At 39.2% G+C, this 24935-nt stretch overlaps 1 protein-coding gene across 15 annotated transcripts in view; it reads right to left on the reverse strand.

Moving 5' to 3' along the window:
* Positions 1 to 24935, reverse strand: part of NUBPL (NUBP iron-sulfur cluster assembly factor, mitochondrial) — a 269591-nt gene that overhangs the window by 185704 nt on the left and 58952 nt on the right. The window lies entirely within an intron of this gene.

Consider the following 24935-nt stretch of genomic DNA (forward strand, 5'->3'; position numbering starts at 1 on the left):
AAGTTTTATAAAAACAAGCCTTTACCCACAAATTAATGAGAAGACACTCAAAGGTATAAGAACCTTCAAAAAGTAAGAAAGGACTGACAGGCAAATTTTACAATTTCACTTTCTCACCATCCACTTTCATATTCCTTCTTTTCTTTCTAAAACAAAGAACCTTTCTTAGGAGAAATAAGATGCAAGGAGTTGTATCCACTATTGTTCTTTCGGGAGAACTTCAAGTGGTTTGGGGAGACAAAGTAGTTCCACCAATTAATAGTACCTAGGAAAGGTTTTGAATATCCTACCAGCTTACCTAGAAGAAAAGAATTTAGAGAGAAGATGAGTAAAGGTGAGAATAAAATGGGTCAAAATTCACGTGAAAACCTGGATAGCCCAAAAGTAGTAATACTGTAAATATTAATAGAAGTGGAAAGGAAAGACATCTAGAATTCAGAGAAGGGAGCAAAAAGTATGAACACAAAGACAATTCTTCAGTGCTTTTATTGTATATCTATTAATCATGGAGAAGGAAACGGCAATCCACTCCAGTGTTTCTGCCTGGGAAATCCCATGGACAGAGGGGCCTGGTGGGCTACAGTCCATGGGGTCGCAAAGGGTCGGACACACTGAGCACCTAATACACCTATCAATCAACATTACAATTTCACTTATCTCCAGAGTACTTTTCATTTTTGTACCACCTTAGAGCCTTACTATACCATCCCAGGAATCCACTCATCTAAGAACTGAAAGCCATTCAAGCAAATCTTTCTCAAAATCTAACCCTTTTCCCAATTAAAACACTGCCTCTTTCTTTTCCAACCCATTCCTTCCCTCAATTTAAAACTCTCCTTTTCTCATGTGGGTGGCTTCCCTTAGGAAAAGAATCTGCTATGAGTAAACCACATTGAGAACTTAAGTTTTATAGAGGATATATATATATTTTAAATAGAAGCTGCTCTCTAGAATAATATAAATAAGATAATATATAAAGAGATATTTTGGAGGAAGGATTACTATCTCAAATTCTTACCAATCTAGAGCTATGATTTTCTGATTTTCTTCATTTAGTGTGTGTGTGTGTGTGTGTGCGTGTGCGTGTGTGTATGTGTATGCTCACTCACTCAGTTGTGTCCAACTCTTGCTTCCCCATGGACTGCAGCCCATCAGGCTCCTCTGTCCATGGCATTTTCCAGGCAAGAATACTGGAGCAGGTTGCCATTTCCTTCTCCAGGGGATCTTCCCAATCCAGGGATCGAAACCACGTCTCTTGCATCTCCTGCACTGGCAGGCAGATTCTTTACCACTGCACCACCTAACTACTTAGCAAATATTTACTGAGTAACTAGAAATACAGGGACAAACTTGGCATCCTACATTTGAATCTTGTCAATTTATACTGCAGAGTTTAACAAGAAGAAGTGAAAGGAGGACTAGAAAAAACAGGTGATAACAGGACTACAGGTAAGGATGATAAATACTTGCTTCACATACTCCAACAACCCATACACCACAATTCCTGAGCTCCAGCCTACTTTACACCTGCTTTGGCATCACTAACTGAGCACTAACTGATCACTAACTGACCACATTTTTTATTGCTGCAACCAGATACGGATAAGAATTTTTTCAACATTATGTTCCAGATAAGAAGTTAGTATTTAAGTTGAAAACTATGTGTTATCTCCAAGTTAATGGAGTAGTCAGGCATCTGTGAAGGAAAAATTTTTTAAGATGACAGAAGGAACCACTTACATTCAGTGTAGAAGAATAACAAAAATAGCAGTTATGTGTCATACAGCACCGTATAGATACTTTACAGATATTTACCATATTTCACTGAATCCTTATAACAATCCTATGAGGCAGTACTATTTCCATTTTACAGTTGAGGAAAGTTGAAGGCTGTCCCCAGTCTCTAATGCCTTTCTTGCATGGCAGCCTCGAAACCAGCTCTCCATAGCCATCCCCTCTTCTAATCTCCTCCAGCATCAAACACTTAACAAATGGGTGGGATGCATGGAGATAGTAACATGGAAACATACATTACCATATGGAAAATAAACAGCCAGTGGGAATTTGCTGTATGACTCAGTGAACTCAAACCAAGGCTCTATAACAACCTAGAGGGCTGGGATGGGGTGGGAGGTGGGGGGGATGTTCAAGAAGAGGACATAGGTATACCTACGGCTGATTCATGTTAACATTAGGCAGAAACCAACACAACCAGGGACGGGGAGCCTGGTGGGCTGCCGTCTATGGGGTCGCACAGAGTCGGACACGACTGAGGTGACTTAGCAGCAGCAGCAACAACAAAATATTGTGAAGCAATTTTCCTTCACTTACAAGTAAATAAATTTATTTCTTTTTAAATGTTACCCTGTATGATTATTTATCTTTTTCATGCCTCTTTCTTGCCTCTCCAACCAATACCATATTCTTCTTGCTCAGTATAGCTGGTACTCAAAACTACATGTTAACATAATGGCCAAAACACTTCTGTAAATAGGTAAACAGTCAAAAGTAAACAGATGTAAAGTAAACCTGCATGCCCTATATTTCGTCACTCAGGCATTTTCAGTACAGTAAAATATTATTATTATCACTTTTTTATTATTAATATTTTCTTTATAAGTTGTAGCATGCAAACACTTCACTGTGGCATGTGGTATCTAGTTCCCCCAACCAGGGGTTGAATCCAGGCCCCCTGCTTTGAGACCATAGAGTCCCAGCCACTGGACCACTAGGGAAGGCCCCAGGAAAGCTAATTTATTATACGAAATTAATCACTTCTAGCTGTGGCCTTGAAAAGTTGCCTTCATATGACACATGAAGTATTTATATGTGATACTTCTTATAACATAGTCGAACATCAGAAAACTAAATTGCCCAAAGTTAAACAGCTAGCAACAAAACGAGTAAGGATTTGAGTCTAGGCTTGTTTCATACTAAGTCTCATATTCTTACCACATATATCTCCAAAGAAGCAGAAGGTTTAATTAAGGTCATGCCAACATACATGAGATCAGAAGATAACACACAGTTTAAAGAGCAGCAAATATAGGAGCATGTTTTCTTTCTATCGCTTGATGATGTCCAAACAAGTTTCCTGAAATGATTTAACTCTGAAAGACCAAGTTATTCTATACTTAATGTGTATCATCTTTTAAGCCAACAGAAAGTCTTAACTGGGGTTATGGCTGTAAAATTATAATTGACTATTTTGGGTTATTTTGATATATCTTTTATATAAATTTCTGTAATCCCTATCTTTCTGTTTATATGGTGACATTTCCAGCCTTCTTATCAAATTTATATGACAGATAAAACTGGTTTTATTAACCCACCAAGCTTTTAAAAATCTCAAATTCATTTTTGAGCAGCTACAGCAAGCTCCAAGTACAGGGGATTCAGGAGCTGGAATTTGAAACATACTAGCAATACATGCCCACAAGGCAAAATAAGAGAATTTAGCAGCAAATTAGCAAAACAGGAGTGACATACTGGGACAAACGCTATCTTAGCCATATGACAAGGGCTTAACACAAAACTGAGCTTCATACAGTAACTAAAATACATATTAATGTGTATACTTGAAGCAACAAAACATAAAAAAGTTAGACAAAATTATGACTGCCAACATTTAAAAAACACAAGAATACAAAATACAATAGAGAAAATAAATAGATGTACAGCCAAAGACAACACTCTGGTTACAGCACACTCTTTACATCAGTGTGGTTAAAACAATACATTAAACTCAAGTTAAGAGGAAAGGAAAAGATACAAGGCATAAAAATGAAAAAACCATCTTAAGAAGACTACTGGGGGGGGGGGGGGAAACAAACCTAACATGACAGCAACAAAAAAAAGCCATAATAAAGATAAAGCTAAAAATGTTAGTCTTTCAGTTGTGTTCGATTCTTGAGATCCCACAGACTACAGTCCGACAAACTCCTCTGTCCATGGAATTCTCCAGGCAAGAATACTGGAATGGGTAGCCATTCCCTACGACAGGGGATCTTCCCAACCCAGGGATCAAACCAGGGTCTCCTGCCTTGCATTCTTTACCATTTGAGCCACCAAGAAAGCCCAAAGGTATAGCTAAGAAATGTAAATAAACATAAATTACAATAAAAACATTAACAACTAGGAAATAAAAGAAATAATACATTTACAAATACTCAGAGGCCAACTCCTTTCAATAAGCATTTTGCATATACAATAAAAGCCTTACCATTACCCATGAAGTTATACTAGATATCTGGGAACTTATATGAACGGTCCATATATCAGAGTATATAGATAAGAAAACAGAAAAAAAAAAAAAAGAATTAATAGGAAGCAGAGTCACTAATGTCTGTGACCCCACAGTAATCTGAAAACTATTCAAAAAGGTAATGAAACTTTGTAATGTTAGATAGCTTTTTATTTTGGATATGGGCTACCATTAAAGCATTTATAAAATAGTAACATTTAAAAATTCCATTCTCTACCACTTAAAATTACAGGCAATTAACTTATATAAAAGTTGCAACCCCACAAAAGACTAAATATAAATTACATTTCTGTAAAAATGAGTTTTATTTTAAGGTATCAATGAACACTCACCACTTAAAGAGATTTCTTTCCATTCACTCTCTCATTCAACATATTAGTGAGCATCTACCATATACCAAGGGCCTTCCCTAGTTGCTCAGTGGTAAAGAATCCACTTGCCAATGCAGGAGACATGGGTTCAACCCCTGGGTTGGGAAGATCCTCTGGAGAAGGAAATGGCAACACATTCCAGTATACCTGCCTGGGAAATCCCACGGACAGAGGAGCATGGCAGGCTATAGTCCAATGAGTCACAAAAGAGTTGGACACAACTGACTGAGTCTCCTAACAGCAAAGAGCTAAGCTTGTCAAAGTCTCATGAAAGATATGCAAATATTAAAGCAATTATTTACTCCCCCTTGACAATATAAAATGTACACTCAAAAGCATTTAAAGAACTAATGTCAGCAGTCTCAACTCCAGGTGCACAGCATGTTATCTCCTCATTATCTCCAATTATACAGTTAGGTAAATTAAGTTGTCTAAAATATTTAAAACTATATTTAGAAATCAAATAAACCTGACACTCTCAAATCTTACAAATGCCTGACAGGGTAGCCTTACCAACTACCAAAATCACTCTAAATACCCAAGTAACTCTTGTAAATTTAATAAACAGAAATAATAAATGAAATAAATCCAAGTATCTTGAATGCTCTAACACTTTAGAAACTTAACCAAATTATTTTAATACTTTCAAGTTAAAATCTTCCTAAATGTACTGTAGCAGCAAACTGGGGGGAAAAAAAACAAAACCCTGGTTCCTGAACACCTTGTGGAATAAAACTGTCTTATCAGGCCTATATGGATGCATCCAAATTCTTATGTGAAAGAGAAATAAACTACCTTGTTTAAGCCAACATTGTGTTGTGTTTCCTTTCACCCACGATCAAAAAAAATACTAATTAATACATAACATATGTTTAATATCAATAAAACATTTCAAATTAAAATTACAAAGCTAACATGAGATTCTCTAATATGTTTAATTCTCTTAAATGCTTCCAACACCTTTAAAAACAAATACACATATATAGTACCACAATGATTCTAAAACTTTTTCTTAAACAACACAAAAATGTTAATACTAATAGATGTGATTTGTTCCATAAGACAGCACATTTACCACGATATGGTTTAGGAGTACAGTTTATCAGTCAGCATCAAACAGGGTCACAGAACCTAGGGTCTGCTTCCAGGAGAGTTCTGCTTGGCAAGCACGCTAAGTTTTGTCGTGTTGTTTTTGTTGTTTTAATAGTTCTAGGGCTTTTCAGGCCAATGGTTTTTCTTACACCTCAATATATCATGCTTCTTCAATTTTTTTAAGCAACCTCCCAACACATCACTTACTTGCCTGTTTGATTTGGTAACAGTCTGTATGGTGGTGTGCTGGTAAAGAACCCACCCGCCAATGCAGAAGACACAAGTTCAATAGTGTCTCATGGGAAGATCCCTTGGAGAACGGAATGGCAACCCACTCCAGTATTCTCGCCTGGAGAATTCCATGGACAGAGGAACCTGGTCGGTTATAGTCCACTGGGTCGCAATAGTTCAACACGACCTAGTGACCAAACAACAACAGTCTGTATACTATACTCAGATTCAACCAATATCATTAGTGACTGATTGGATTCTGCCTTCTTTCCTCATCTTTCTCATCTGGCTCAATGCCACAATGCTACATTCATTTTATTGGCAGGAGAAACACAACAGAGAAATTTTAATTTATTGCTGTTGCTTTCACAAATGATAATCAAAAATTATGACAGAAATCAACTCTTTAAAATAGAAGCTTACATGTCTACCATTATTGATTACTTGATTTCCACAGCTGGCTACTTATACAGTCTTATTTACCATAAAGTTCAGTTCACTTCAGTCACTCAGTCCTGTCTGACTCTTTGCAACCCCATGGACTGCAGCATGCCAGGCCTCCCTGCCCATCACCAACTTACAGAGCTTGCTAAAACTCATGTCCATCAAGTCAGTGATGCCATCCAACCATCTCATCCTCTGTCGTCCCGCCTTCAATCTTTCCCAGCATCCTAGTCTTTTCCAATGAGTTGCTTCTTTGCATCAGGTAGCCAAAGTATTGGAGCTTCAGCTTCAGCATCAGTCCTTCCAATGACTATTCAGGACTGATTTCCTTTAGTATAGACTGGTTGGATCTCCTTGCAGTCCAAGGGACTCTCAAGAGTCTTCTCCAACACCATAGTTCAAAAGCATCAATTTTTTGGTGCTCAGCTTTCTTTATAGTCCAACTCTCACATCCATACATGACTACTGGAAAAACCATAGCCTTCACTCAATGGACCTTTGTCGGCAAAGTAAAGTCTCTGCTTTTTAACACAGTCTCAGGTTGGTAATAGCTTCTCTTCCAAGGAGCAAGTGTCTTTTAATTTCATGGCTGAAGTCACCATCTGCAGTTATTTTGGCACCCAAGAAAATAAAGTCAGCCACTGTTTGCACTGTTTCCCTACTGTTTCCCCATCTATTTCCCATGAAGTGATAGGATCAGCTTCCCTGATCTTAGTTTTTTGAATGTTGAATTTTAAGCCAGCTTACTCACTCTCCTCTTTTTCACCCTCATCAACAGGCTCTTTAGTTCTTCTTCACTTTCTGCCATAAGGGTGGTGTCATCTGCATATCTGAGGTTATTGATATTTCTCCCGGCAATCTTGATTCCAGCTTGTGCTTCTTCCAGCCCAGTGTTTCTCATGATGTACTCTGCATATAAGTTAAATAAACTGGGTGACAATATACTCCTTTTCCTATTTGGAACCAGTCTGTTGTTCCATATCCAGTTCTAACTGTTGCTTCCTGACCTGCATACAGATTTCTCAAGAGGCAGGTCAGGTGGTCTGGTATTCCCGACTCTTTCAGAATTTTCCACAGTTTATTGTGATCCACACAGTCAAAGGCTTTGGCATAGTCAATAAAGCAGAAATAGACCTTTTTCTGGAACTCTCCTGCTTTTTCAATGATACAGCAGATGTTGGCAATGTGATCTCTGGTTCCTCTGCCTTTTCTAAAACCAGCTTGAACATCTGAAAGTTCATGGTTCACATATTGCTGAAGCCTGGCTTGGAGAATTTTGAGCATTACTTTACTAGCGTGTGAGATGAGTGCAATCGTGTGGTAGTTTGAGCATTCTTTGGCATTGCTTTTCTTTGTTTTTCCATAGACCACATCAAAAGCAGAGCAGAAAGAGGAAGCGGGGAGTGGTTATGGCATTTCATTTCCTGACTCTCCCTCTGTAGGATGATCTTAAGCTGGCTGGGTACCTCTGCTGCTGCAGCTGCTGCTAAGTCACTTCAGTCATGTCCGACTCTATGCGACCCCATAGACAGCAGCCCACCAGGCTCCCCCGTCCCTGGGATTCTCCAGGCAAGAACACTGGAGTGGGTTGCCATTTCCTTCTCCAATGCATGAAAGTGAAAAGTGAAAGTGAAGTCGCTCAGTTGTGTACGACTCTTCTCGACCCCCATGGACTGCAGCCTACCAGGTTCCTCTGCCAATGGGATTTTCCAGGCAAGAGTACTGGAGTGGGGTGCCATTGCCTTCTCCGCTGGGTACCTCTACCGAGTGCCAATGCTTCTCCCAAAGCAGCCATCTCTACAAGAACAGTCTCCTTCCAGGCTTAACATGCTCCCTCCTCTAACCTCTTCAGGCCTAGAAGTAGTAGCCACTATCAACAGTTACTACTTCCACTGTTATCAACAATTATCCTACCTATTGTGGTTTTCCCTCCCACACCACTTCTACAGATTTACAAACAGTCCCTTTCAAATAATTTGAAAAGCACACTTCTGTGTTTTTGGTGAAAAGTGATCCCAGGGAACAGCTGCTTGAAATGCTGATTTTGCTGTTGTTCAGTCATTCAGTCATGTCCGACTCTTTGCAATCCCATGGATTGTAGCATGCCAGGCTTCCCTGTCCTTCATTTTCTTCTGGAGTTTGCTCAAACTCATGTCCATTGAGTCAGTGATGCCATCCATCCATCTCATCCTCTGTCACCCCCTTTTCCTCCTGCCAATCTTTCTCAGCATCAGGGTCTTTTCCAATTATTAGTTGGCTCTTCGCATCAGGTGGCCAAAGTATTGGAGCTTCAGCTTCTGCATCAGTCCTTCCAATAAATATTCATGGTTGATTTCCTTTAGGATTGATTGGTTTGATCTCCCTGCTGTCCAAGGGACTCTCAAGAATATTCTTTAGCACCAGAGATTGAAAGTATTGACTCTTCAGCTCTCAGCCTTCTTTATGGTCCAGCTCTCACATCTGTACATGACTAGTGGAAAAACCATAGCTTTGACTATATGGACCTTTGTCTGCAAAGTGTTGTCTCTGCTTCTTAATACACTAAGTTTATCACAGCTTTTCTTTGAAATGAGATTGAGATTACTCTAGAAACTCAGGAATAATCTCCACAGTGAGAGAAAATGGGGCCAAAGGTAATGCATTTAACGTTATAAAGATTAATGATTATACAAATCAGATGAAGGGCAAACTGGGAGATACTGTGGTGTGATATATAATTTTATGGCAATTAGCCAGAATCTCAGGGTACACAGATATTTGGTTTAACATTATTCTGGGTGTGCCTGTGAGGGTGCTTCTGGGTGGGATTAATATTTGAATCAACAGACTGAATAAAGCAGATTACCCTCCCCAGTTTAGGTGAAGTGAAGTGAAAGTTGTTTAGTCGTGTCCAACTCTTTGCAACCCCATGCACTATACATACAGTCTGTGGGATTCTCTAGGCCAGCATATTGAATGGGTAGCCTTTCCCTTCTCTGGGGGATCTTCCCAACCCAGGGATCGAGGGATCAAACCCAGGTCTCCTGCATTGCAGCTGGATTCTTTACCAGCTGAGCCACAAGGGAAGCCCAAAAATATTGGAGTGGGTAGCCTATCCCTTCTCCAGCAGATTTTCCCAACCCAGGAATCGAACTGGGGTCTCCTGCACTGCAGGCAGATTCTTTACCAGCTGAGCTATCAGGGAAGCCCCTGAGGGCAATGTAGGTGGGCCTCATCCAATCCATTGAAGGCCTCAATAGAATAAAAACGCAGAGTTAGGGAGAATATTTTCTCTCTGCCAGTCCTCAAGCTGGAACATCAGTCTTCTCCTGCCTCCAGACTCAGACTGGAATTCACATCATCAGCTCTCCTAGTTCTCAAATGTGTGGACTTGGACTGAAACTATACCATCAGCTCTTCTGGGTCTCCAGCTTGCTGACTGCACATCTTGGGACTTCTTGGCCTTCTTAACCACATAAGTCAATTCCCTATTATCCATCTATCTATCTGTATCTCCTATTGGTTCTGTTTCTCTAAAGAATCCAGATTAATACAAATGGCTATGGAACTTAACTGCTACAAAAAAAAAAAAAAAAGCTGATTGTAAAATTGTGGACTCATCTGACTTCCTAAAGAGTACACAGGAAGGAAAAAGAAAAGCTATGAACATATCTTTGCTTCTGGCAATAAAAACTAACAGCAGTATTTACCCTATAAATACCCCCGGCCTCAGCACCCCACCCCACCAACACACACACACATGGAAAAACCACACATTTTCAGACACAGGACAACAGGAAGGAAGCCCACAATCCTTGAAAGAAGGGAAAGCAGAAGACGAGGGCTACGACTGCCCCAGTTCAGTGCCCTTGAAGGACTTTCCAGACTGTGGCACAGGAAGGGGGAATTCAAACAAAGCCCAGTAACATGGTGAATTGAGAAAAAAATAATCAAGAGTTAAGTGAAGCAAAGGCAGCAAGTATTTATGGGGCAGAATATCAGAGAGGCGGAAGCAACACAGAGCACTGCAGAGAACTGCACAGGGGACCCGAGGAGTCGCTGTTGAGTATTCATCTGCACATGAGTAAGAGGAAATTCCCCGGGACCAAGGAAAGAATCAGCAGGAAGCCGCAAACTGTACAATTTCCCAAGATCACATATGGCTGGGAACATTTGCTATGTTCCCACCAGCCAGAGAGGAAAGATTTACCAATACACGGTAGAGTCCTCTGGAAGTCATCACAGTAGTATTGGGGTAAATTAGCCCTGGACTGAAGTCTGTTCTGGACCCACTCTAAGTTTAAAAGTTATCCTCAAAGAATCAAACTGATTCCAAATAACTTAATTATATATAACAGGAACTGGCAAACTTTTTTTGTAAAGAACCAGACAGTAAATATTTTAGTCTCTTTTACATGGTTAGACCTCTTGAACTGGGCAATGTATGTCAAGATATCCATGACAATCGAAGCTGACTATTTTCCTAAAACCATTCCCATTTATTATATAAATAAACTAAGGCTTGGAGAATATAAGTCAACTTGCTCAAAGTAAATGAAGGTAATAGCATAGCCTGCAGTCAAGATCTGACTCCAAGTCTCTCAGACTGTGAAATCCATGGTAACAATTCTGTATTACTACCTCCCTTGTAATAAGCCTTTTGCTATCCCAGTCTAACAGATAAATTTCATCACAGCATGAAAGTTGCTCAGTTGTGTCCGGCTCTTTGCAATCCCATGGACCATACAGTGCATGGAATTCTCCTGGCCAGAATACTGGAGTGGGTAGCCATTCCCTTCTCCAGGAGATCTTCCCAACCCAGGGATCAAGCCCAAGTCTCCCGCATTGCAGGTACATTCTTTACCAGCTGAGCCACCAGGGAAGCCCAAGAATACTGAAGTGAGTAGCCTATCCCTTTTCCAGCAAGTCTTCCTGACCCAGGAATCGAACCAGGATCTTCCGCATTGCAGGCAGATTCTTTACCAACTGATGCTATCATCTTAATTGATGCATCCTCTGTCACTATCAACTACTTGTAATAACAGTGAAAGGCAGTGAGCATTTACTAGGAACCTTTAAATTTATTTTCTTACTTATTTTTTATACAGGCTTCAAAGTTGTAGACCTTGCCCATGGGCAGTAAATGGTGACATCAGAAATGGGGGTTGCATTAGTGAGATCCCAAAGCCTAATATCTTTCCACCACAGCACACTGTCTTAACAGCAGCACAAATCATAGGCCTCAGAGTGGTCCAAAATTGAGAAGTGTAAGAAAAACTGTGTCCCAAACCACAGAAAGGGAAGAAGGAATGCAAGGGGAAACTGAATGGCTATTTGGGAGGGGAAAAGCTTCACTGTGAAGTATGATGTATTCTCTGGGCTTCTTGGCTCACTATCATTTCCGTTTCCATTAAGGTCCAGTTTAATTCTATCAAATTCACAAAGACATTTTCTACTTCTCCTTGCCCTCTCTAGTCTCCTATATTCTCCAAAGCAATCATGTAATAGCATAAAATATATTATATTGCTATTTCTGAGTGTATATTAATCAGATTATAAGCAGCTTTGAGGACATCTTTTGTATCTTATAGCCTATATTCTAACATGACTGCAGTGTCTGCATTGATAAAGATCATATTCAAGTATTATATTTTTGAAAAATTAATTAGAAATTTTTAAAAAATAGGTTATCAAGTCCAGGTATAAACAAAATAAATGGAGAGAAAAGTCCCAGTGCAAATCTACAGGACTTCTTTATAAAGAGCCACATTTAAATAATATTTCCAGACTTCTGACACAAACTAATTCATTTGCAAAGCACTCATTTCCACATTACTTTAAAAAAGGAAGAAAAAAATGAGGTCAATAATTTCCTGAAATCCATAACAAGCATTACTAAACCAGAAACCAAGAATTCTGACGTCGGGTTGAAGAATGTCTTACTAAACAAGTAGGTCTCCAAGCACACTCTCTGGTCCTCTAGAGATCCCAGAAAACCTTTCAGATGATCCACGAGGGGAAGACTATTTTCATAAAAGTACTAAGACATCATTTGGCCTTCCACTCAGTCAGCTTTTGCACTGATGGTCCAAAAGCGATGACGGGTACTAGAAACTAATGATGCCTTAGCACAAATCAAGGCAATTGCACCAAATGTACTAGCAGTCATCAGACTCTCCCCCACCATGGACTGCAGTAAAAATAAAGGCCAGCCCTGGGTGAAGTAGTGAAACTTACTTATTAAATCTTGACCCTTGAGTACACATCTTTTTAAAGTTCTGTGTGACAACACAGAAGATACATATAAAGCATCTCTGCAGCACAAAATTACAATTGCCAAGGGAAAGCACTTGTATATTTGTTTGAGCTGTAAGCTAACTGGCCATATTTTTCATGGACCACCATTTTTACCTGAAAGACAAACTTAAAGACCACATAGATGACAAACCTGTGGTTGCCAAGGGGGAGAAGGGTAGGGAGGGAAGGAATGGAAATTTGGGATTAACAAACTATCATACATAGAACTGATAAACAGCAAGGTCCCACTGTCGAGCACAAGGAACTCTATTCAATATCCTGTGAGAAGCCCTAATGGAAAGTGTATATGTATACACACAACACACACACACAAATATATCTGAATCACTTTGATGTACAGTAGAAACACAACATTATAAATCAACTATACTTCAATAACATAAACTTTAAAATGAAACTATTACTTGTCAAATTTCGGTGTAGCATCAAAGAAAACCGACACTTATTTGAAATAACTACTAAAATATCATTCTCTTTTTCTAACTACATGTCTGTGTGAGACTGGAATTTCCTCATATATTTCAGCCAAAATATTGCAACAGACAGAACGAAAAACGAGTTATGAAAGTCAAGCAGTTTTCTATCAGGTCAGACATATAAATGATTTACAAAAGTATAAAACAATGCCACTTTTCTCACTGATGTTTTACTTCAGAAAATACTTTTCATTAAAATGTTATTTATGTTAATAAGTATGAGCTTGATGTTACTTTTAATGAATTAATAAAGTTTTTTTTTTAATTTCTCAGTCTTAACTCTAACTTGATAAATATCAGTAAATATAACCTCCTGTGTAGCTCAGCTGGTAAAGAATCCACCTGCAATGCAGGAAACCCCAGTTTAATTGCTGGGTCAGGAAGATCCCCTGGAGAAGGGATAGGCTACCCACTCCAGTATTCTTGGGCTTCCCTGGTGGCTCAGATGGTAAAGAATCTACCTGCAATGCAGGGGACCTGTATTCGATCCCTGGGGGTTGGGAAGATTCCCCTGGAGGAGGGCATGGCAACCCACTCCAGTGTTTTTGCCTGGAGAATCCCCATGGACAGAAGAGCATGGCAGGCTACAGGCCATGGGGTTGCAAAGAATCGGACACGACTGAGCGACTAAGCACAGCACACACATTAGCAAAAGCTGTGTGGGATCCTCAATCATTTTTAAGAGCATAAAAGGCCCCACAGACCAGAAGGTTTGAGAACTACTATAGTGTGTGCTGTGCGTTGTGCTCAGTCGCTCAGTCATGTCCCACTCTTTGTGACCAACACTCAGAAGAATATGAAGATAAGTAAACAGTTTATAATCTAAATATTAAAAATTAAAAAACACAAATTTGTGAGGAAAAAATCTCACTTCACTTCTGGTCACACCCAGGGTTAGGATGTAAGGAGATGACTATCATTCATTTTGGAGGAAACGGATAGACAAGAGGAAAAGCCAACTCTAGGATAAACTTATAGATTCTCCAGAAAAATTCCCAACTCCCCACAGCCCTCAGTTATAACTACCATTTCCTATCTCTGCTTGGAATTACAAAGAAACAGAAGTGGGTAGAGAGGAAAGAGAAACGGCACAGAAATGAGACAAGCCTCAGGCACATTCTAAACAAAGGGCTGTGTTGGGGTGGAGACAGAAGGTGGTAGTTTACATTGCGATTTATAAGTGAAACATCCCATACATACTGCTCATGGCAGAACATATCACCCATACTCCCAATGGCCATTTTTAACACTGAAATTAAAAAATAAACATAATCTTTCCATTATTTGTTTTCAATATGCCTAAGTCTTTTGCTCTTTCAAGCCTTCTCAGGATCCAGGGCTGGCTGTATGTACTACATCACAGGAAGATTAGAAGGTCCTCTCCATGGTTCTCTGATCATACCTCTTCATATGTTACATTGCATGCTGACATTTCCCATCTCTCCCACTGTAAGCGCCTCAAGAATAGAGTTTACATCTTACTCATCTTTTTCCCCTGGAGCACAGCATAGTACCATTTTAGTCATGCTCAGTTTCCAAATGATTGATTTCCCAGAGGCCAAATGTAAATATTTTATAAAATACATTTCTTCAAGAAGCACAACACAAGTTGTGCACATTTATAAAACAGTAGTTTCATAAACTGAAAACAGAAATATTATCAAATTTAAAATACATAATTTTTAATACTTATCTAAATTAGCCTCTCTAAAATTGCTGACCCCATGCAACCCCATGGACTTGCAACCCATGGACTGCAGCCTACCAGGCTCCTCCGTCCATGGGATTGTCAAGGCAAAAGTACTGGAGTGGGTTGCCATTTCCTTCTCCGGGGGATCTTCCTGACCCAGGGATTGAAACTAGGTCTCCCACATTTCAGGCAGATGCTTTACCTTCTGAGCCACCAGGGAAGCCAAAAAATGTTGACCACTTCATCCTAAGGCTCCCCCTTGGCTTCCAGGATGCCATTTCTTCCTGCCTTCTTCTTGGTTCTCTGGTCACTCCTTGTCAGTCTTTCTCTGATCACCTTAGGTTATTTCCCCAAAATTCTATTCTCAGCCCTATACAGTACTGCAATCTCTCTGAAATTCTTTTGGGTTACATTATCTAAATCAGGAATTCTCAACTCCAGCAGAAGTGACATTTCGGACCAGATAATAATTTATTGGCTTCCCTAGTGGCTCAGTTGATAAAGAATTTGCCTGCAATGCAGGAGACCCAGATTCAATCCCATCCCCTGGAGAAGGAAATGGCAACCCACTCCGGTAATTCTTGCCTGGAGAATTCCATGGACAGAAGAGCCTGGTGGGCTATAGTCCATGGGGTCACAAGAGTCAGACACACTTAGTGACTAAACTACCACCAATAATTTATTATTATTGTGCTTTGTGCATTACAGGATATGTGCATTGCAGGATATCTAGCAGCATCTCTGGTGTCTACCCACTACATTCCCCCCAGTTACGACAATCAAAAACATCTCTAGTCATTTTTGACAGCACATTTTCATATTGGCTCTCCCTCCTTTTCTCCTTCCTCAGTCCAGTTTTACTCTCTAATAAATTATTAGTGTGCAGGGCTCTGCTTTCTGGGGAACCCAGTTTTTCCAAGAAAAGTCTGTGGTTTGTAATATTGCAAGGGAGATCCCAAAGCCCATCAAACTGCAAGCTGCTATTTCTGCTTTCCTTTCCTTAATTGAAATACCTCAGTGACAGCAGAATAAAATCAAAACTTACTGTCACTGCTTCCTCACTCACCATGTCTCCAAACCTATTACAAATAACAAGTTCCAGAATAAACAGTCTCAAATAACATCGTTATACTAATACATTCACATAATAATCGTTGTCCATGCACTATTTTAGCCTGGCAATGAAGGCAGTCTGAGGAAAAGTAGGATGATGCATGCTGAGGTTCCAGTTCCTCTTCTTTTCCCAGGCTGTTCTGTCTCAGAGCAGGGACTGTGAACTCTGTCCTTTTCATCATGGCCCAAATTCAGGCCCCACAATCCTCTACCTCTTATAGCTAACCAGAGCTATACTCAACATTTAAGTTAAAATATGAGGCAAGAGTGGCACTGTCCTACAGACTGAAACAATGTGAACAACCATTTCACTCCATGTAACATAATTCCCAAATGTCAAATTACTAACCATATAGGTTCTTTCTCTTTTCCGAAAAATGGAAAAAAGTGGTGTAAGAATCATTCATCTACCACAAAGACTAATGGCTAAGAAAATACCTTAGAACAGTCTACATTATTCATTAAAAAGATTATATATATATATTATGATTGCAAATTAAGTTACTCACATACCCAAAGTAGAAAATAAAGTATGCATCTAATGTACAAGAAATCTAACAGAAAACTTCTTTTATTCAACTAAGATTGACTGAGCGTCTACTATATAACCAAGTGTAAGTGAAACTGAGCCAGAAAGCCTCAGCTTTGTGGATATTCTACTGTCCGGTAGAGGAGACTGAAAAAATTAAGCAGATAACTTACCCTTGCAATTGCAGTAAGGAGAGTAAGGAGTGAGAGAAGGAGTCATAGAAGAAGAATCATTAAAATTGAGACTTGATAGTAGAAATTAGTTGTGGAGGCAGGGTGGAAGACACTAGAAATGTAAGGTGTCTCAGGGAGAGAGAATATACTATGTGAGGGTCCTCAGCACTTCTGTGCTGGCATTTTTGAGAAACAGAGGCCACTGAGACTGGTATTTGCTGAATAACAGAACAAGGTTATTGGAACTGAGGCAGTAGAAGTAAAAAGAAGGCAGGGACCAAATCACAGAGGTGTTTATAACATTGATAATGTTACAAATGGTAATACAGGTAGCAATAACAATAAGAATTTAAAATACAGTAAGCTCTGTCACTTTTTGTGACAGAAAAATGTAATTTTTGGCTATAATTCATAACTTGTATACTAGTGAAGTTTCCAAACTGAACAACAGAGAAAGTTTACAGCTAAGCTTACGAAGTCTCCCAAATAAACCTCACTATTCTATTTTCTCCCAGTTCTGTAATGATTGCTCTTTTACAGAGCAAGTTGATTCACTGGGTTGAGACCATAGACATACTGAAGAAACCCTATACTGTTAAGCCTAGTACAGTTAATACTGTCAAAAAATATACCCAGTTTTTTCCCTTTTGTAATGGTGGTAAAACATTCATAACATAAAACTTACCATCATTAAGTATACAAAAGAGTGATATTAAATATAATGTTGTCCAACCATCACTACCATCCCTCTCCATAATTCTTTTCATCTTAAAAAACTGAAACTCTATACCTACCAAACAATAATTCCCCATTTCCCCTTCCCCCCAGCTCCTGGCAACTACCATTCTACTTTCTGTGCTTATAAAACTGACTACTCTAAGTACCTTACGTAAGGGGAATCATATACTATTTCTCTTTTTATGACTGGTTTTACTTCATTTAGCATAACATCCTCATGATTCATCCATGTTTCAGGTTATGTCAAAATTATCTCTTTAAGGCTGACTAATACTACATTGTATGTATATACCACATTTAAATTCATTCACTGATGGACACGTGGGTAGCTTCTGCATTTTATCTACTGTGGATACGCTATGAACATGGGTATACAAAATCTATCCAATCTTAAAGAACAAGATGGCATTTCAATGCATTACCCTATATAGATGCATGCCACATAGACAAAATCCTGGGTGGAAGTGCAGAAAGAAAATGAAAAAGATGCCTCATTTCATTATTTTTGTGTGTGTGTGAAAGTCGGTCTGTCGTGTCCGACGCTTTTGCAACCCTATGAATTACACAGTGCATGGAATTCTCCAGGCCAGAATACTAAAGTGAGTCCCTTCTCCAAGGGATCTTCCCAACCCAGGGATCAAACCCAGGTCTCCCACATTGCAGACGAATTCTTAACCAGCTGAGCCACCAGGGATAGCATGTCTAATTTCTCTTCTCTCTTGCTAGCCTCCAAATCCAGACCATCAAAACTTTTCATGCCTCTTAGTATAATTTCATTATTAATGGCCTCTTGCCTTTTGCCCTAGAATCCCCAATTCATGGATGAATTATTTCCCTTATCTTCCACTTCAAAACTCATTTTATGTTCTGCTTTCACCAAACTCTTTTTCCGTCTTAAATGCTTTACTTTCTGTTAGCTCAAAAAGAAAAAAAAAGGAGGAGGGGGGAGCATATGTTTTGTTAAAATATTCCTTAAAGGTTTCTAAAGTACTCACTGAATTATTAAAGTAACTATGAATCAGCAATAATGTGTTCTGTTCTAAAAAGCAAAAATTCAGAGAAAACATACATAAAAACTAGAGTATTACAAACAAAATTGCAAGCTATCCCTCCACAATACCTAATAATAGTAAGTTTCTTTTAATTTTTCTCATTTCAGAGAAGATACTGAAAATGTCCTGATAATGTTGAGAAATACTAAAAATGATCAAAGATTAGGAAATAAGGGGAAAAACAAAAAACAAAACATCTAGTCTATCTGGGGTTAGACTAGAAAAGAGAATATGAAGTGAGGTAGAAATTACTAGGGAGCCAGTGCAGAACTCTGAGACCTCAGTCCTGTTTTCAGTAAACATCCCACTCCATTGTCCTGAATTCATAGAATGTGTCTTTAGTCTGATAAATTATCAGCAATCAGATCCAGGGAAGGGTAGTAATTAACTTCTCTTTCATACTGAGTTCAGTTCAGTCGCTCAGTCCTGTCTGACTCTTTGGGACCCCATGGACTGCAGCATGCCAGGCCTCCCTGTCCATCACCAACTCCTGTAGTTTACTCAAACTCATGTCCATTGAGTTGGTGATGCCATCCAACCATCTCATCCTCTGTCATCCCCTTCTCCTCCGGCCTTCAATCTTTCCCAGCATCAGGGTCTTTTCAAATGACTCAGTTCTTCGTATCAGGTAGACAAAGTATTGGAGTTTCAGCTTCAACATCAGTCCTTCCAATGAATATTCAGGACTGATTTAATTTAGGATGGACTGGTTAGATCTCCTTGCAGCCCAAGGGACTCTCAAGAGTCTTCTCCAACACCACAGTTCAAAAGCATCAATTCTTCAGCACTCAGTTTTCTTTATAGTCCAACTCTCACATCCATACGTGACCACTGGAAAAACCATACCTTCAAGTCCCCTGACTTCAGCCCTAATTCTTTCTGAGCACCACTCTTCTCCACGGTGAAATAGATATGAGTAAGTAAAGTAAAGTAAATGTCGTTCAGTTGTGTCGATCTTTGCGACCCCATGGATTGTAGCCCACCAGGTTCCTCTGTCCATGGGATTTTCCAGGCAAGAATACTGGAGTGGGTTGCCATTTCCTTCTCCAGGAGATCTTCCCAACCCAGGGATCGAACCCAGTTCTCCCACGTTGTAGGCAGACGCTTTACCGTCTGAGCCACTGGGGAAGTCTAAGAATCATATTATTTAGGAGTGCACATGCCTCAATGGGGGCTTCCCAGTTGCCTTAACTGCCTGTGGCCTCAGCATCGATTCTGGATCAGGGAGATACCCTAGAGAAGGGAAATTGCAACACACTCCAGTATTCTTGCCTGGAGAATCCCATGGACAGAGGAGCCTAGAGCGCTACAGTCCAAGGGGTCGCAAGAGTCAGACACAACTTAGCTACTAAACCACCACCAGTATTCTTGCCTGGAGAAATCCATGGAGAGAGGAACCTGGAGGGCTACAGTCCACAGTATCACAAAAAGTCAGATATGAACAAGTGCCTGACTGTGCACACACAGCTACTAAAATACACTTGTTTGTTCTTTAGATAAATAAAGCATTCTTCATGGACTTTATGTGCTACAGCCTTTGGCTAAGATGGTTTGCAGCAGAACAAGTAGAACTCCAAAAAAGAGGCTGCCTATTCACCAGCTCAGAACTGGCAAAGAAAAAAGGAAAAAGGGTTTTACCATACTAAAAAAAGTATTTAGTTCAGACTATTCAATGACCTGTGTAAGAAACAATAAGCCAAGTGAAGGGTGGACTTTTGTCTTGATAAAGTAAGGTGACAGGATTCTTTAAAGAACACAAATCTTATCTCTGAGATATTTTAAAGATAAATATCTTTATCTGAGGTTCCTGACACTGTACAGGAGACAGGAATCAAGACCATCCCCATGGAAAAGAAATACAAAAAAGCAAAATGGCTGTCTGGGGAGGCCTTACAAATAGCTGTGAAGAGAAGTGAAAAGCAAAGGAGAAAAGGAAAGATATAAGCATCTGAATGCAGAGTTCCAAAGAATAGCAAGAAGAGATAAGAAAGCCTTCCTCAGTGATCAATGCAAAGAAATAGAGGTAAACAATAGAATGGGAAAGACTAGAGATCTCTTCAAGAACATTAGAGATACCAAGGGAACATTTCATGCAAAGATGGGCTCGATAAAGGACAGAAATGGTATGGACCTCACAGAAGCAGAAGATACTAAGAAGAGGTGGCAAGAATACAGAGAAGAACTGTACAAAAAAGATCTTCACGACCAAGATAATCACGATGGTGTGATCACTCACCTAGAGCCAGACATCCTGGAATGTGAAGTCAAGTGGGCCTTAGAAAGCATCACTACGAACAATGCTAGAGGAGGTGATGGAATTCCAGTGGAGCTCTTTCAAATCCTGAAAGATGATGCTGTGAAAGTGCTGAACTCAATATGCCAGCAAATTTGGAAAACTCAGCAGTGGCCACAGGACTGGAAAAGGTCAGTTTTCATTCCAATCCCAAAGAAAGGCAATGCCAGAGAATGCTCAAACTACCACACAATTGAACTCGTCTCACATGCTACTAAAGTAATGCTCAAAATTCTCCAAGCCAGGCTTCAGCAATACATGAACCGTGAACTTCCAGATGTTCAAGCTGGTTTTAGAAAAGGCAGAGGAACCAGAGATCAAATTGCCAACATCCTCTGGATCATGGAAAAAGCAAGAGAGTTCCAGAAAAACATCTATTTCTGTTTTATTGACTATGCCAAAGCCTTTGACTGTGTGGATCACAATAAACTGTGGAAAATTCTGAAAGAGATGGGAATACCGGACCACCTGACCTGCCTCTTGAGAAATCTGTATGCAGGTCAGGAAGCAACAGTTAGAACTGGACATGGAACAACAGACTGGTTCCAAACAGGAAAAGGAGTACGTCAAGGCTGTATATTGTCACCCTGCTTATTTAACTTCTATGCAGAGTACATCATGAGAAACGCTGGACTGGAAGAAGCACAAGCTGGAATCAAGATTGCCGGGAGAAATATCAATAACCTCAGATATGCTGATGACACCACCCTTATGGCAGAAAGTGAAGAGGAACTCAAAAGCCTCTTGATGAAAGTGAAAGAGGAGAGTGAAAAAGTTGGCTTAAAGCTCAACATTCAGAAAACGAAGATCATGGCATCTGGTCCCATCACTTCATGGGAAATAGATGGGGAAACAGTGGAAACAATGTCAGACTTTTTTTGGGGGGGCTCCAAACTCACTGCAGATGGTGACTGCAGCCATGAAATTAAAAGACGCTTACTCCTTGGAAGGAAAGTTATGACCAACCTAGATAGTATATTGAAAAGCAGAGACATTACTTTACCAACAAACGTCCATCTAGTCCAGGCTATGGTTTTTCCAGTGGTCATGTACGGATGTGAGAGTTGGACTGTGAAGAAAGCTGAGCGCCGAAGAATGGATGCTTTTGAACTGTGGTGTTGGAGAAGACTCTTGAGAGTCCCTTGGACTGCAAGAAGATCCAACCAGTCCATTCTGAAGGAGATCAGCCCTGGGATTTCTTTGGAAGCAATGATGCTAAAGCTGAAACTCCAGTACTTTGGCCACCTCATGCGAACAGTTGACTCATTGGAAAAGACCCTGATGCTGGGAGGGATTGGGGGCAGGAGGAGAAGGGGACGACAGAGGATGAGATGGCTGGATGGCATCACTGACTCGATGGACGTGAGTCTCAGTGAACTCTGGGAGTTGGTGATGGACAGGGATGCTGGGCGTGCTGCGATTCATGGGTCACAAAGAGTCAGACAGAACTGAGCGACTGAACTGAAAGCCAGAGTAAATCAAAACAAGATTTACAGATTAACATGATTAAGTTAATAAGATTTCAAGATTCCTTCAACTCCTGATTTACACTTTGCCTTAATATTCTGGGCTTCCCTGGTAGCTCAGCGGTAAAGAATTCACCTGCTAATGCAGGAGATGTGGGTTCCTTCCCGGGGTAGGGAAGTTCCCTTGGAGAAGGAAATGGCAATTTACTTCAGTATTCTTGCCTGGGAAATCCCAAGGACAGAGGAGCCTAGTAGGCTACACAGCCCATGGGGTTGCAAAAGAGTTGGACACAATTCAGTGAGTAAACAACAACAACAATTTAATATTGTAGGTATAAAACAGATTGTAAACAAAATCCAGGAAGTCAGCAAGAAAAAAGTCATTTCTATAACACCTTGATTATGCAATACATCCCAGAACCCTTTCCAAAGATAATCAGAGGAACTCTAGCATCAGATTAAACCCAAGAGTCCACAAGACAATGACCAGAAGAAGTAAATTGTAAATGAGAAACTTTCACTGTAACTACTGCATCCAAATTTAATTATTCAAGTCAGTAACTTCAGTAACACCCCTAACTCTCTGCCTTGGAAGAAAAAAGGTAATTTCAGAAATAAGTAGAATTCACTCTCATTCTTTATGCACTTAAATTACCTTAAGAAAATTTAGTCACTTCTTGATAGCTCTTACTGGAGATGACTGCTATTATAAAAAGTCATTTGCCAAGCTGATTTTCCACATTTTCTCTGTCTCTTCTGTACACACATTCATTTCATAAACTTGGAAAATGCTTATTAAGACAGAGAGAGCAGAATATTGTGACATGAGTGGAAAATCTATCCCCCAACAAAAAAAAGTGAATCCTACTTTAAAAAAAAGTCTCATAGTTAATCATTATTAATAAGAACTGTGTCATCCTCAATAAAATTACTTGACATTTCAATTTTAGTAACCTCTCTCCACAGGCCTTAAAAATTTTCCTACTTTATTAGCTAAATATACTATAAGACATTCTTTAGTAAAACTAAGTAGTGATAAATTCACAACTGTGATAAAGTGTGAATTCATCATCATAAAACTGTGAAAGAAAGCAGATGTCTACCAATAAAAGTTAGTTGAGAAAGCTTAGTGAAAATCCTCAACAAAAAAGAGTATTACATCAGTGAATTAACAACACATTTCTGTGTGCAACTACCATGTAATGTTTTCTTACAATTTCAAGTGAAAACCTTCCTAGTCAATCATTTCTAGGAGTATAGTTTGGCTATACTATAATATGAAATCTGCATATTATGTTATTTACAAACTTAAAAAAGAGAAAAATGACTGATATTTGTTCTTTAGACTAAAAAAAAAGGTTAACTCATGGTAAGATGATAATTTCTCAAACTACACATGGATTTTATTCTAAATTCCATTAGGTTCCCAAAGCAACTGGTCATTTGCAGCCATTATAATGTCAACCTGGTGAGGTTTTTTGTACAATACTCTCTCTACAAACCAGCTAGACTTTCCATTACCATAATTTTGCATACTTCAAACCAACGTAGAAAATCACTATTGTCATTTTAAGCTGATAGAAACATTTTCAGCCTAAGAAATCCAAAACTATTATAAACAAATTTTTCCTCAATTACTGAACTCACTTCTCTAGAAACAAATGTAAAATTTCCCTTGGTGATCAAGACTAAAATATCATAAGTATAAAAAGTATGGTTTTTCTATAATCTCCTCAAAAATAAAAAATATAAGAGAATGAATCTGCCAACTTTAACATGGAGTTTTAAAATTAACAAATTGATCAAAACTACATTACCATATGTCTGCTTAAATAATGAACAAAAAAATACAATCCTGAAGTCCCATTCCCTCTATGGTTGTGTAGCTAAGTCCAAGAACAGGGGAAACGTTTATAAAGCTAAGATTCTGCTCACAGTTCTATCTCCCCAAAATCTGAACCACGGAAAACAAATCTTTTTTCTTACCGTTAATAAGATAATTTCATGCTGCACTGTGCTTTCTTTAATAAACAGTAATACAGGATAAATTAAAATGACAAAAACATAGAAAAGTCAAAATGATGCCAATTAGTACAATGGTAGCAGGTTTATCTAAGATTCAAAAACCAATTTATAAGATGGGCTTTCAAGAATCCACACTCTTCTAAGTGAATGCCTCAATCGTTTGGTTTATTTCTTATGGGACTTGAGATCTGCTTGTCAACACATATTCTTTTTAGGCTTTCCAAGATTTCCAGTAGCTCATTTTTACCAGAAAGTCTATTTAATGGCAGCCAATTTGCAAACATCAAATTTAAGAGTACAGCTTCAGAAAAACAAGAAAAAAGAAATTAAAGTTCACTTCAAGTATTTATACTGGCATAGACTGAACAGACTAAGAAAAACTGACACCAAGGGCTCCATTTTGCCATCACTTATGTGCTACACGCACTAGTTTTCATGCTACTTTAATCAAGAGACAGACATAAAGAGTCTATCATTTAAAGTACACAAATCCATTACTTCTTTGTGTAAGTTTGACATTTTGGCTCATGGCACATATTTGTAAACTAAGTACGCATTCCACTAAAAGGGCAAAGAACAAAGAAACTAGAATAAATTAGCTTTCTTTTAAGTTTATATTTTCACAAAACAAGAAAACAACTTAAGTGGGTGCTTGAAATGTAGGACGGCTAGGGTCCCTTT

This window comes from Bos grunniens, chromosome 21, assembly GCF_055505025.1.
Source record: "Bos grunniens cultivar Pamir isolate PY7600 chromosome 21, Bosgru_T2T1.0, whole genome shotgun sequence".
Classification (NCBI taxonomy): Eukaryota; Metazoa; Chordata; class Mammalia; order Artiodactyla; family Bovidae; genus Bos; species Bos grunniens.